Here is a 14,310-nt window from a genome sequence, read left to right as displayed (position 1 = left end):
TTACAGCTGCAGTTTCTTTTCTCTCTGCCCTCCTCTCTCTCTTCCCTCCCTCCCTCTCTCTTTCTCTCTCTCTCTCTTGCTTGCTTGCTTTATTTTTCTTTCAGATGGAGTCTCACCCTGTTGCCCAGGCTGGAGTGCAGTGGCACAATCTCGGCTCACTGCAACCTCCGCCTCCTGGGTTCAAGCAATTCTCCTGCCTCAGCCTCCCGAGTAGCTGGCATTACAGGTGCCTGCCACCACGCCCAGCTAAATTTTTTGTATTTTTTCAGTAGACATGGGGTTTCACCACATTGGCCAGGCTGGTCTTGAACTCCTGACCTCAAGTGATCCACCTGTCTCAGCCTCCCAAAGTGCTGGTATTATAAATGTGAGCCACCGTGCCCGGCTGATGGCTGCGGTTTCTGAGGCCAAGAGGGGGATGCTGACTCGTCCAGGGCCACACAGCAGGCTAGTGCAGAAGGTGCTGGGCCCCTGGCACCACCCCAGAGTCGACGGGGCTGCCCACAGCTAGGGGAGTGCCATGCCCGGGTGGTCCAAGAGAACACTTTCTGGGCTGCTGGTCTGTACAACCGGGAAGCCCCCGCTTCCCCACCACGACCCCTCCCCCGCTGCCACCACAAGGGCCCAGGACCCCTCCCCACATGCTGCTCAGTGTTCCCGGAGGTCCGATTTCATTCGACAGATGAGGAGGCTGAGAAGCAGGGAAATGAAACGGACGACTCGGGCCTATGGCCTGGCCGACAGGGGCCCGACAGGCACCGTCTCGCGGAGGGGAGCCTGGGTGGTGCGTTTACGACAGGACTGCTGGTTTCCTGCCTCCGCCTCTCCATTTAAGACCCGCTCCGGTGGAGACCTGTCCTGCCTGCGTGTCCTCGGGGCCTGGAAGGAAGTCCTGTGTGGGAGGGGAGGCTGGCAGATCGACAGGTCTCACCTCACCTGGGAACCCCTAAGCCCCATGTAGCCTGGCAGGTGGAAGGCAGTGACTGTCCACCCTCTGCACACACAGAAACAGCGAGGCAGGAGGAAAAGGACAAACCTGTCAGCCAGGACGGGAGCCGGCACGCTGGGTGTGCGTGGGCAGAGCCCCTCGGGACCCCGCATCTCGGTCTGGACCGTCCTGGTGCCTGCAGAGCAGGTGGGAGGCACGTACCGCCCAGTGCGTGGACAAGTGACCGGGCCCCAGGGGCCCACGGGGGCTGCGCTGTGGGCAAAAACGCGCGGACGCAACATACCCCAGGGAAACGAGCACACGCCCCGGTGGCACACGTGTCCGTTCTCCCAGCACACGGCCCAGGGCCATCAGAGAGCGGGCACGGCCAGACATCCGCACGGGGGAACGAGAAACAGGTGACCTGTCTGCGTGACTGGCGTATCCAGCCTTCGAGAGGAAGGAAGCGCTGCGCTCACACACGCCTCAACCCCGATGAGCTGCAGAAACGTGTCAAATGAAAGGAGCCCGACACCAAACGCCACGTCTTGTCTGCTTCCACGTCCATGCGGCGTCCAGGACAGGCGAGTCCGGACGCGAACGCAGACTGCTGGCCAGGGCCCGGCCAGGTTCTTTCCCGGTTTCCCGCGGTGCTTTCGGGAAAGGGCATGGGCTCTGGAGCCCGCAATGACTGGGGGGGTGATGGGGTGATTCTGGGGCCCAGTGCCCTGAGTTTGCTTTACCGCAGCCCGAGGGGTTCCTCCCAGCTCTGTTCCTCCCTGTTCTGTGGTCACAGAGCAGGGCAAGGCGCCAGGCTACACAGCGCACAGCAGATGCTGCGGAATCGGCAGCTCTTGGGCTCATCCCGTGTGGTGGGAGCTCTGGGATGGACGTTGGGTTTGCGCAGCAGGACGGAGGGTTGATGGCCTCAAGTCACCCTGAGTCAGGCCTGGCAGGGGCCACCTGCTCCGACACCCACTGACCCCCGCAAGCCTTGATGGCTCCTCCCATCCTCAGGGGGTCCCACAGCCCTGAGACCAAACATGGGTTGTTTGTGAAGTGGTTCAAGCTGGCTGCTTCAGGACAGAGACACAAAAAAATCCATCGGGGAGGAAGTGACAGGCAGATGGGGACAGAAAGTGTCCCCTCCTCTGCAGCTCACGCACTGGGTAATACAGTGAAACCACTGACAATGACAGCCCCCAGGGAAATGGGGTGCCACGGTGCCAGGGAGCAGGGTGGGCACCCTCGGCGTGGGAATGCCCCCGTCACGGGGAGCTACGGCGTGCAGAAGCGCTGGCAGTGGCGGACTTTGTGTGACCAATGCTGTTTCTTTAAAACACAAAGTGGAATTTCCACTGCTCTTCATGCGAAGAGCAAGGCATTGATCCTGATCCCAGCCAGCAGTGAACGCGCCCGGCTCGGGGCCTGGACCAGCCGACCTCTGCAGGGGAGCGTTGGGTGGGGCATGGCCTGACACCATTCTACAGACACGGACACAGCAGACGCCGGCCCCAAATTCCACCACCTGCCACCAGTGGAGCAAGCAGCCACATGTGCGGGTGGGCTGACTTTGGGGACACCACATGTGACGTTGCCTCTCAGGGACTGTTTTTATAACGGGAAAAACACATCCCCCTCATAAATCCTGCAAGTCCCAGAGTCTGCAGGTGCCAACCCCAACCCCTCAAGGGCATCAGCACACTCAGGAAGCCACCCTGTCGGGAGGTCAGGCCTGGGGCCAGGCTGAGCTGCAGCCCATTCCCCAGGCCCTGCGAGGACACTCCCTTGCACCCAGATACTCCACGATGGCCCCATACCAAGAGCTTCGGTTACATCTGCAGACCCGGATTCCAAGCAAGGCCATATCCACAAGTACCCGGGGTCGGGACCTGGACACACTTCGGCGTCCCACCCACTACAGGCAGCTTCTACAGCATCTAGCCCAGCGGGGGCCTTTTGGGGACAGCGTGGCCCTTTGCAACTCCCCACAGAAGGGACACTGTGCTCCCTCAGCCACAGGAGCCCACCCCTCACTGCTCTGCGTGGCCCCACGCTCTCCACGTGCACCTCTGCTGGCCCCATGCCCCTGCGTCTCCTACCACCTGTGGCAAAGCAGCCTTTTCAACCCCGTCAGCCAGTTGACAAACCTCCCCCAGGGCTCTAGCCTCCAGGTGAAGCCTCAGGCCCTGCCCCTCCCTCCACCACCGGTGGTGCCAGCTCAGCACCTGCCCCAGCAGGGTCCGCAGTTCTGTCACACGGGCAGCCCCCTGCAACCAGTCCACAGGCCAGGCAGCTTTGAGAGCCCCATTCCCTCAGTCACACAACCCCCTCCTGGGCCAGCAGTGTCTCCCACTGCCCCACAGCCTCCACTGAACCTTCTGGAAGCCACCCCTGCCAGCGAGTTGGCACTCACTTGCCTGCTGTCCTGGCCATGACATTCTTGGGGTGGAGGTCTGTCCTCAAGGGCTGGGAACATCAGACCTGGCTGAGTCCCGCAGTGAGGGGGACAAACTGCTCTTATCAGCTGTGTCCCCGCACCGCCATCTCTGGGTGGGGCGTGGTGGCGAGAAGCCCCTGCCTGTGGGCACAGCTGCTGGACCTGGCATGGCATGGCTGAGACTAGGGACCCAGAGTCTTTCTGGCACCTGGTTTCCATCGTAGCCGGATTCCGGCGCCCCATCGCTGGCCTTCTGCAGAGCTGCTGAGCCGCTGGGCGCACAGCCACTCCTGGGTTCCTGCGGAGAGGCCAGCTCCAGGCTGCAGGCTTCTCTCTGGGGAGGGGACGATCCTGGGACACCTCTGGGGTTTGGGAGGTTACTGTTGGCCTTTGTACAGCCTGTTCTGAACAGGGCCTGGCACATGGCCGCACAGACTGCTGGGTCCCCGGCAGCCAGGAGCCCCTTCTTGTGGCTGGAGCTGGCGTTTCTATTTACAATTCACCTCTCACGCCCCTTCCCAGCACACCCAGCTGGTCTTGCGGAGGGGCTGGGATTTTCCAGGTGGCTCAGCTGAGGGTCTGGGGAGCTGCCCCACCCGTCCTGAGCTAAATGCACAGCCCGCGTCTTGTTAGCCCCGGGCGGGCCGAGGCGACAGGTCTGTCCTGGGATCCTTCCCAGTCACCCTCAAGACCCGGGCTTCAGCTTTCCTGAAGGCAGAACCACAGCCCCATGACCCACCTGTCTCAGGGGGGCTGGGCGGGCACGAAGGCTGCACAGCCACTGTGAAGCCTGAACCTGGGATGCCTGCTCCAGAGTCAGGGGCTAGGGCTGGGGAGGGCCACCCAGGAAGACGCTGGCAGAGGCCCCAAGGGTGGGGGGCGGGCGTCGGCTCTGGGACTGTATGTGTCTGACGCTCTGTGCCCCACAGGGCTTGCCACAGGGCTGGGCATGGCTCCTGCCTCTGCTGGCCAACCTGGCTTGACCTCGAGCTGCCTGGGCCGGGACAGCCACAGCCGAGGCCAGCCCACAGTGACAAAGCCTGCATCCAGCCTCTGCCTCGTGTCCCGGGCTGCGGGTCAGCCCAGTCAGCTCTGCTATGGGTGGACAGCCCCGTGCTGGCCCGGCTGGGACAGCGGCGATGCAGGCACAGCCACTGACCTCTCCGGGGGCCACTGGTGAACTCAAATTGAGGTGTCAAGTACTCACGTGTCCTTTAAGCCACGGGTGGACTTCCGGAAATTTACCCTTGGGAGTAAAACCCCATATAATCAATATCTGCCGGAAGAGAGGCAGATGGCTGGCAGTGGCATTTATGGGAGTGAGCATCAGGGCAGGGAGCGCCGGGCTCGGCCCTAGACCAGGCGCAGAGGACGCAAGGTGCTGGGGGGGACAGGACCCACCTTGGCGAGTGTGAGGTGGTATGCTCGACCAGGGCCGTTCCGCCGTGCCTGGGTCTCCACCACCAGGAGCCACCGGGTGTCCATGACAGCAGGGCAGGGACACCGTCCTCTTCACCTTTCTACACCTTTGACATTTCCTATCACCCAAAGCCAAGGAGAGGCCACAGATTTCTCTAGAAAGCACAAAGTGAAGGGAAATCCACTCCCCACATGGGGAGGAGAATTACAGAAGAGCCTGAAAGCAGGAGAAGGGCTAACAGCAGAGCCGCATCCCACAAGGCAGGCTGAGGGTTTCCACGAAGGTAAAGGTGACAGCCAGCCAGATAAGAGGCTTCACACAGGTGAAAAATCAAGTAACAGGCACAAGATAAAAGAGGTTATTAAGATAAGGGGATTAAGACTCAGGATAAGCTTCAGAATGAGCAGAGAAGGAGCTGAGTGGCCACTGCTGTGGTTGGCACGGCCGGCCACGTCTCCTCCATGGGCTGCAGCCTCCAGAGAGAACACGGACCCCCAGAGGCTCAGAACCTGTCTCAGCCCTGACTTCCCCACGGGCCCACTGCAGAGCCACCTTCACACATCAGCTGCCAAAGCCACCTCCTGGCCCCTCCAGCCCTGCGTCTCAGCAACAGACCCTTTCCAGAGGCTTCTAGGCTTCTCAGAATGGCTCTCCCATTGCCCAGCATGCATCAGGTTTGAAACAGGCCCCCTGCGGGTCCACACCAAACCGTGCTGGAAGCCCCCAAGGCTGGAATGCAGCAGAGGCCCTGAGTCAGGCCCCCAGAGCTGTCTTCGGTTCCCACAGGTGTGGGCTGGGGGGGTATCACCCTTTGGGAGACCTCCCAGCACCCCTACCTTGTCTGGTGGCCGGGAAAGGGGCAAGATCTTGCAGTGTGCTGGGCTCTGGTGAGGGAGGCTGTGGGCGAGGTGACGGCGGCTGCCCCTCTTGCCTGCGTCCTCCTTGTCCCCATCAGCATCCCCAGAGTGCCTGCCGCTTCGTCAGCTTCCCCTGCCCATGTGTGCCGTGGAAGGGGTGTGGCCTACACAGACCGAGGGGGCAATTCCCACATCAGGCAGCAGCAGGTGCCCACGGCAGCCTTGCCCAAGCTCCTCTGATCTGATTTGCTTCTCACAGCTGTCCTGGGAGGCAGGTCCTATAGGGACATATGGCTTCCAGCACACAGCGGTGCTCCCCGAGGCCCCTGCTCCCTGTCCCTTCTTCCTCTTTGATCAAACGACCCCAACCTCACTGACCAGTCAGCGAGTGGTTACTGCCCTGGCAGGCAACACATAGCCTGGAGCATAAGGGCCAGCTGTGGCCACTGCTGAGTGGTCCCTGTGTGCCAGGTGCAGACAGGCAGGAGCGCAATGGTGGCCTTGCATTTCTCTCATTCTGACTGCTCACCACCCCTATCCCAGGCACACACACACGCACAGATGCATGGACACACACCATCACCACGTGCACGGCGCACACACACACGCACACACACACACACACACAGATGCATGGACACACACCACCACCACGTGCACGGCACACACACAGGTGCATGGACACACACCACCACCACGTGCACAGCACACACACACACATGCACACACACACAGATGATGGACACACACAGATGATGGACACACACCACCACCACATGCACGGCACACACACATGCACACACACAGATGCATGGACACACATCACCACCACGTGCACGGCACACACACATGCACACACACAGAGATGCATGGACACACTCCACCACATGCACAGCACACACACATGTGCACACACACAGATGCATGGACACACACCACTGCATGCACAACACACACACACACATACATGAACACAAACACAGATGCATGGACACACACCACTGTGTGCATGGCACACACACACACAGATACATGAACACAAACACAGATGCATGGACACACACCACTGTATGCATGGCACACACACAGGCACAGGCACACATACATGTGTGCAAAGATGCATGCATGAGCACACACATAAGCACACAGACATGCATGCACACACAGACACAATGTACACACACTCAGCAAATCAGATGCTGAAGTCGACCAGTGGCTACTTCCCCTGTCAGCATGGCCGCTGCCTCCCAAGAGGGCACTGCTGCCCAGAGGCCCGGGCAGGAGGACCGTGTGCCTGAGGCTGAGCCAGTCCAAAAAGGCAAGTCACCCTCCAGAGCCAGGGTCCCCAGTCCACCGGGGGAGCAGACAGTGCTTTTCTACCCTTCACTTTTTAAAGACAGCTTTTTAAAAAGAATGTTTTTTGGTCCCCATGTAAACATGTCTGATGCAAGCAGAGTCCTGTCCAGGCTGGCTTCTGGGGACCTGGGCCAGGCTGAGAGCCTCGCAGCCCGGGGAGGAAGCCAGCAGCCCCCAGGTGGGCCTGTCCCGCCCGTCCAAGCTGGGCTGCCACTTCAGCCGCGTGCAGGAGCCACAGCAGGGCCAGGGGATGGGCTGTCCTGGGAACCTGGATGGGCCCCGTCACAGGGGTCACCTCCTCCTCCCTGAGTGGGCTCTGCAGCCCCAACAGCTGCCTGTTCCTCTGGCTGATACTGGAGAGGCGCCCATTCTCAAATCCCCTGGAACTGGCCACTGAAGCCCCCCCCCCCGCCCCCACCTCTCAAGCCATCTGGGAAGAATGCCCGTCACTAATGCCCCTCGATGACACCAGCAGTGCAGGTGGCCTTCGCCTTAGATCACAGCAAGAAAGCAAGGTCTTCTCCAGTCTCTTCCCAGCCTCCTGATTACATCAAGGGGCAAGAGTGTGGGTCTTTATGGTGGCTCTGTCCCTGCCACTCTCTCTAAGGGAGGAGTGTGGCCCTGGGGGCAAAGCTTGCAGCAACCAATGTGAGTCCACGGGCCAGAGCACGCAAAAGCTAACATGTAGTCAGGGGCTCATGTGTGTAGTGCACGTCTTTAGCGTTACCTGCAACTTGTCACAGGTGACGTTGATTTTTTAACTGCAGCAATGATTAACACGTCTTCTAGATATAAATGTACTTCAAAAAGAAGTGAGCTGATTTAAAGATGCAGGTCTTAAAATAACAGTGTAGGTGACACTGGACTGGCACAGTGGTCTGCGTGCACCGAAAGCTGTTCTAACAATGCCAGAAGCTGTTCAAAGTGTGGGGCCCCTTCCTGACCGAGAGGCGCCTGTGTTCCCTTCTCCTGCAGGCGGGGACCAGGCCTTGGTTCTCACCAGGTCCCCTTCCGGGGGCCCCACCCCAAGCAGCAGCAGGGGCCTGCAGGCTTATCGGGAGCAGCCCGCAGGGTGCCATGGGCTGTCTCAGGCGAGGCACGTAGTGCCCCTAAGCCTGGTTCTATCCTGAAAGGGCACCTAGGCGTGAACAGAGCCGGTGCCTGCAAACCCTCCCGGAAGGGCTGGGTGTGAGTAGGCGTTTCATATGCTGACAGCTGTCAGTACCGTGTGGTCCACACCAGATGCTGGATGAGGAACACAGAAAGGAAAAGACCCCTTAGACAGCCCAATCAAACAACACGAAACACCACGTGCTGGGTCTCATTCACCCTCGCGGGCGCGTCCCGGTCATCCTGTGGCGGCTGCCCGCTCCAGTGTGCACACTTTCCTAACAGCCTCACTCAACCGGTTTCCTAGACAGCAGTGGGCGGCAACGATCGCTGACAGCCCCTCCAACAAGAAGGAGAAGAGGAGTCTGGGCCATGTCGTAGGGCCAGAATAACATCCCCCTGGGCGCCGGGCCGCCCGGCCGCGAGGCGAGCTGCTTCCCATCCCGGCCCTGTCATGGAGCGGCAGGTGACTGGGCAGCTTTGTTCACCTCCCCAAGCCCCAGTGTCCCCATCTGTAAAATGTGGACAATAATAGTACTTAGGACCTAGGGTTGTTTTCAGGACTCAAGGACATAAGTCGTTCCAAAGGCCTCAATAAAATACATGTCAATCATGATCAGAATTAACCATGATAATGGCACACGTCAGCAGGAAAAGGGTTGGAGTGCTTCTATTTAGGCCTAAAGGTTGCATGTGGCACCTTTTGGGATATCCACCCAACAGGGCGAATGTGCTTAATGATCCGAGCCTTGGTGGGATAAGCTGCTCTGGCCTGGGAAGGCCCCCTGTAGCCTGACGATGTAGCTCCCCAGGTCACAAATTCCTGGGGCTATTCCTGTGCTGGCAAGCTGCAGGGGCTGATGACGCCAGCGCCGAGGCCCAGGAATAATGAATGGCCACAGCCGGAGAACAGGCGCCCACCAGAGGCAAACGGCACGTTCCTGCATATTCAAAGCAGACACAGTTTAAAAATAATGAACAGGGCAGAGGACGGTTATTTGCCTGCAGTCACTCGTTAAACTGCAGTTTAAAAACTGACCACAGGCTCAGGCTGCCAGGAGCACAGCCCCAAGGTGGAAGGACTCCCGGGCGACCCACCGGCTGCTAGTGATGGGTGGACGTCCGCTACGGCTGCTCAGGAGAAGTCTTTCGTTTTCTTTTCCGCTGCGCTTGGAGTTCTTGGCAGACCTCTGGATAGCAGAGGCTCCATATAAGTGAAGCCCAGGTAGGGTGGCCGCAGCTGGGAGCCCTGCGGTTACCTGCCTCCAACAGCACACACGCACAGCAGGCAGCTCCCGGACAGGCCCGCAGGCCCCAAGGGAGGTCTGTGTCTGGGAAACACGCAGCGTTCAAACAGCCACTGCTGGGTGGCCCCTTATCCGCCTCCCCCCACCAGAAGGAAAGGCTCTGTTTGGTGTACAGAGGGCCACTGCAGGAGGTTTTGCTGGACTAGGCCAGAGAGCAAAGGGGAAGGGGCAGCTGACACCTCCAGTCCACGGATCCCGGCCCAGGATGCTGGGACCTCGAGAGCACGGCTCTGCTGCAGTGCCTGGCAGTGGGCAGGGCCTGCCAGTGAGTAGCACCCACCAGTGGGCAGCATGACGCATCACCGAGGGCTGACTGACCCCACACACGAGAGTGACCCGCCTCCCGGCCTCCCCGGCCCCTCTGCCGGTGGGGCAGAGCAGCTGACGGCGTGTGGCCGGGAAGGGTGGGCCCTGAAGGGTGAGCGTGCTTCTGTGGACGCTGCGTTCACCAAGCAGGAGTCTCTAAAGCTCACCCAGGTTCTGTGTGAACCAGGGTTCCCGGAAGGACATGAAACAGTTGAGATTCAAGCAGGTGAACTCTGAGAACATTTCACACACTCACAGGGGCGGAAGGCTCTGATCACATCAAGATCGTACTCCCGGCAAACGCTGGGCGCTCACAGGACATGGAAACACAGCCCACTGACTCCAGCAGCGCCGGGCCCGGAAGAGTCTGGCTGCTCCACTACCCACGGGTATGGGCTTGAGTGTGTCCCCCGCAGTCCATATGTTGATGTCTTAACGCAGGACCTGAGGAAGCGACTGCTTGGATGGGGTCTTTAAAGAGCCCATTCAATTACAACAGGTCATGAGGGTGGGCCCTAATCCAGTCTAACTGGTGTCCTTCTCAAGAGGGGCGATGAGGACACAGGCAGAGGAATGGCCCTGCGAGGACACAGGGAGAGGTGGCTGTCTGCATGACGAGGAGAGAGGCCTCAGGAGGAGCCAGCCTGCACGGCCTCCAGAACCGGGAGAGCACGGCCGTCCATGCTGCTTAGCTGTGGAGGCCCCCACAAACTCACACCAGCCCAGGACGGCCTTCCTAGACAACCGGGTTACAGCTCCAGCTTCCCTGGGAAAAGGGGACTTCTCTCTGGCCACATCTGGAGGAGCCACAAGGTCCTTCTCCCAGGAATAATGCCCAGCAGACTTGGGTTCCTATCCTGCCTGGGCCACTTCCCAGCCGGTGACCCGGGGTGATCCCAAGCTCTGACGGGGGGTGGGTGCCCAGCTCTGCCACCCATGTCCCACGCAGCCAGAGGGCCAGGGCAGCAACCACGCTGCCAGCGGTTCTCTTCCATTTAGCCCAGCCCTGCGGGGATGCCACGGGCCTGGGGCTTGGCCCTCTACCCAGGCGCTGAGCTGGAACTGGCTTTGAGCAGCCCTGCAGACCCATCGGCCGGCCCCGCCCTTCCCAGGCCCTCACAGTCTCATGCTCAAGCCTCTATTTCTGCTTTTAATTAGCAAAGCGTGTTGGTCGCTGAGAGGCTGCTGGGGGACGCTGGCAGACATCTCTGTATGGTGTGTCCCCTGGGGACCAGGACTCCTCCCGAAGCCCTGTGTTGAGGCAGAGTGGGGGGACAGGGATGACTCCCACCTTGGGAAGGGGGGGGGGTCAGCACTGCATACAGGAGGGACCAAGGCACAGCCCGCTGGGCTGCTGACCCCACCCCAGCTCAGTACCCAGGGAAGCTCCCTCGTCCGTGCCCAGGGAAACCTGAATGCACACCTTGCTCCAGGGAAGGAATGGAACTACCAGAACGTTCTTCCAAAGGATGGAAATCCATGTGATTTATGTAAATAAAGCGAGGAAAATGTCCAAGGAATACTGAACCACACAGACAAGAAGAGGTTGTAGAGGGCGGTGAACTACTGTTTTTGTGACTTCTCTGTGACTCTAAAACGATTGGAAAGAAGAAAGGACGTGGGCGGAACGTCAGTGGTCACGTGGCATCTGTGACACCAGCCAAGGGCGCCTGTGTGTGTTTACGGATCCATCCATAAATAGTCAAGCCTAAAACCCGCCTGGGAGTGTGAGCCTAGAAATCCAGGATACGGCTCCCGGGGGCAGAAGCCAGCTCCGGGCCCTCCCCACACGCACCTCGTAGCTTCGGAAAGACACCGAAAGCAGATACACCAGGTGCCAGGACCCTGGCAACGCCGGGGTAGGTTCTGTTATTCTGTGTCGTTCCTGCCTGCAGATCTTTCACAATCATTCACTATTCATGAACGTTTTCATGATAGGTGGTGGTCCCTCCCTGCTGGGCGAGCCTGCGCCACTTCCACACAGGCCAAGGGCTGGCACCCATGGCGGGCTGGCCTAGGGTCCCGCCACATCCCCGAGGCACCTCCAGGAGGCTGGCCCTACGACGGCCCATTTCACAGACAGGGAAACCAAGGCCTGGAGCGTTAGGACTTGCCCATGGCCCCACAGGATGCGGATTCCCACCCGCTTCACCAACTACTACGCCCACGTCCTATGCACCACGCCACTGTCCGCAAGGTCAGATGGGTCACTCCTCGGGGCCCCCACGGGCCGCATGCTCCCAACTGGCACAGGTCAGAATGTGAAGAGGGCACCTGGCCTCACACACTAGGAATCAGAGAGCCGCGTGCCTCTGTGCAAAACACCCAGGCCAGACACCTGGGAGCAGCAGCTCACGGCCCACGAGGAGGAAAGCAAGCGGCACCTCCCACGCACGTGGGAAGACGTGGGCCTTGTGGGGCCAGATCTGAGGGAGTCAGGGCCAGCAGCAGAGAGACACTGACCCGTAAAAGGGTGGGAAGGGGCACATAAGGAACGAGGCTGGATTTAGGAGCGGTCACCACGACGAGACAGGGTTTCTGGAGAAGGGAACGTCCCCAGGAGACACGGGGAGGCCAAGCTGGGGCCTGGGCACCCAGCTAACTAACCTAGATGTCTGGTGCACTGCGGGTACTGAGGCCGCGCCCCGACGGAGGCAGGTTTTGCAGGCCTGGGACGGGCCTGTGCTAGACAGAGAGGGGTGGGAGAGCTCCCGGCCGGGATGGCTCCACAGGCCAGCCTGTGCTCAGTGGGTGGGCACCACCAGGCCGCTTCCTGCCACCCCACGTCACTTTAGAGTGTGAGCACCCAGCAGCTCCTGGAGCCGAGAAGGCGGCGGCCCCGCCCCCGGCTGCTGGGGACTGAGTAACTCATTCTCCTCTGCTCACAGCAATCAGATGAAGGAGAAACCAGCCCAGCCTGCTGGGCTTGCAGTAGCCGGAGGTTCTCCTGGCTGGCTGTCGGTGGGCACCCGCCAGCAGGGAGGGCCTGGGCAGGAAAGAGGCAGACAGTGCAGGGGACGAGGGCGGGGTCCCTGATGGCCTTGACCACGGCAGCTGCGGGTGTTCAGTAGCACACTGGGGCCAAGCACCCCAAGGGGGGCCGTTGGGTGCCAGTCACCAACAGAGAACACCTCTGTCCCCCTCTCTCTGGGTGCCTTCGTGAGAGCCTGGCTGCTGGGCTGGGGAGGATGAATCACTGTGGCACTGTAATGGGACAAGCAACCAGGGCCTCTCCCGCAGCGGCCTCACCCTCAGGTTTCCAGATGGGGCCCACATTCTGACATTTCTAGGTGTTCTTCATGCTCCAAGCTCTCCCAGCCTCCTGCGGCCAAGTGGCCTGCCCCGGCCTGGCCTCTGGGGACAGCTGTGCCACTGAGAGGCAGAATCTAGGTCTCAGAGCCAGAGGGATCTGTGCTCTCCTGCCGGAGCTGGGCCCAAAGTAGAAACCCAGCATGGGCGCTGGAGTGGGTGAGGGTTCCCTTCAAAGCTGGCTGCTCTTTTCCTCTGCCCCAAGGAGATCAGAGGGTGCCATGTGGCAGCGTGTACGCTACAAAGCACAAAGGACTTGTGATGCCCACACTGGCACCTGCTTCTCCCTTCGGCAGGGTCCTCTTCCTGTCCCGGCCTCAGCACGTGCAAGACAGCAGGGCGGAGCTTTGTGGGAAAGTGGGGCGTCCTCAGCAGCATCCGGCCAGTCCACCGCCCCAGAATCAGCCACGGGGACACCCCTCGTGCAGAAGCTAGACTCACTGGGCTTTAGTGACACATGAGACCTCTTCCGTATTGCACGTTGTACATGAGAGAGGGCAGGGGGAAGGAGAGAGGTTTCCAGTCACTCAGGCTCACAATTTTCAAACCTTTAAAAATTAGTGGACGCTTCTTTCTGCCTAATACCTGGAGGGTGTCTTCAAGCTATAAAGCAGCTCAAGCAGCAGGAGCTGATGGTCGGAAGCTGTTGGAGAAGCGGGGCCTCGGGAGTGAACAGGGAGCCCTAGATGCCCCGGTTTCTGTCTCAGTTCCTGCCGGGGCAGTGCCTATGTGCGGGAGGGAGCCTGAGCCCCGAGGGTTTGGGGGTTGCAGGCAAATGTCAGGGATGGAGGTGCCTTAAAGATGGGGAAACTGAGGTGGGGCAGGGAGCAGCACAATGATCCTGCCATTCTTGGGACCCATTTCCTCTGTGTAGAGAGGACCCTGTCAGGTGCTGTGAGCCCTTGGGCCAGCCACCCTCTGAACGCAGGGGCAGCAGGGTGAGGGCACCCCGAGGCCACAGAGATTGAAACCTCAGGGCCAGTTTTTGCCCAGGAGACAGGTATGTTCTGGAGATGGGTGGGGGAAGGGGTAGAACTCTCAGGTCTCCCTGGGGTTGAGGGATTTCACTACCTCTGTAGCTCATCTTTGAGCATCAGTGTTAAGTCCCAGCACCCCATCCACAGCACCCCAGCCTCAGGCTAACAAAGCCTGACACCCAGCCCACAAAGTGCTGGCTGATAGGGAGGTGGGGGCCGGAGACTAAGGCATCCCAGCTCTCCCTGACCCCACGCCAGGCCTCTCGCAGGATCCACTGCCCTCAGGGACACCGTGTGCTA

The 14,310-nt window shown here is 60.2% G+C and overlaps 1 protein-coding gene across 1 annotated transcript in view; it reads right to left on the bottom strand.

The window, feature by feature from the left end:
* OSBPL5 (oxysterol binding protein like 5) overlaps nucleotides 1-10,031 on the bottom strand; it is a 62,252-nt gene extending 52,221 nt beyond the window's left edge. The window contains exons 1-2 of the mRNA XM_032268471.1: nucleotides 10,027-10,031; nucleotides 377-385 (exon numbers count right to left, since the gene is read on the bottom strand). The gene's annotated coding sequence lies outside the window, so the exon portion shown is untranslated. The remainder of the gene's footprint in view (nucleotides 1-376; nucleotides 386-10,026) is intronic.
* Nucleotides 10,032-14,310: the final 4,279 nt, after the last annotated feature.

The sequence above is a fragment of the Sapajus apella genome, unplaced genomic scaffold, assembly GCF_009761245.1.
Source record: "Sapajus apella isolate SASKATOON/1434 unplaced genomic scaffold, GSC_monkey_1.0 scaffold181, whole genome shotgun sequence".
Classification (NCBI taxonomy): Eukaryota; Metazoa; Chordata; class Mammalia; order Primates; family Cebidae; genus Sapajus; species Sapajus apella.
The sequence above is the reverse complement of the archived record's forward strand: the minus strand, read 5'-3'. Positions and strand labels throughout refer to the sequence as shown.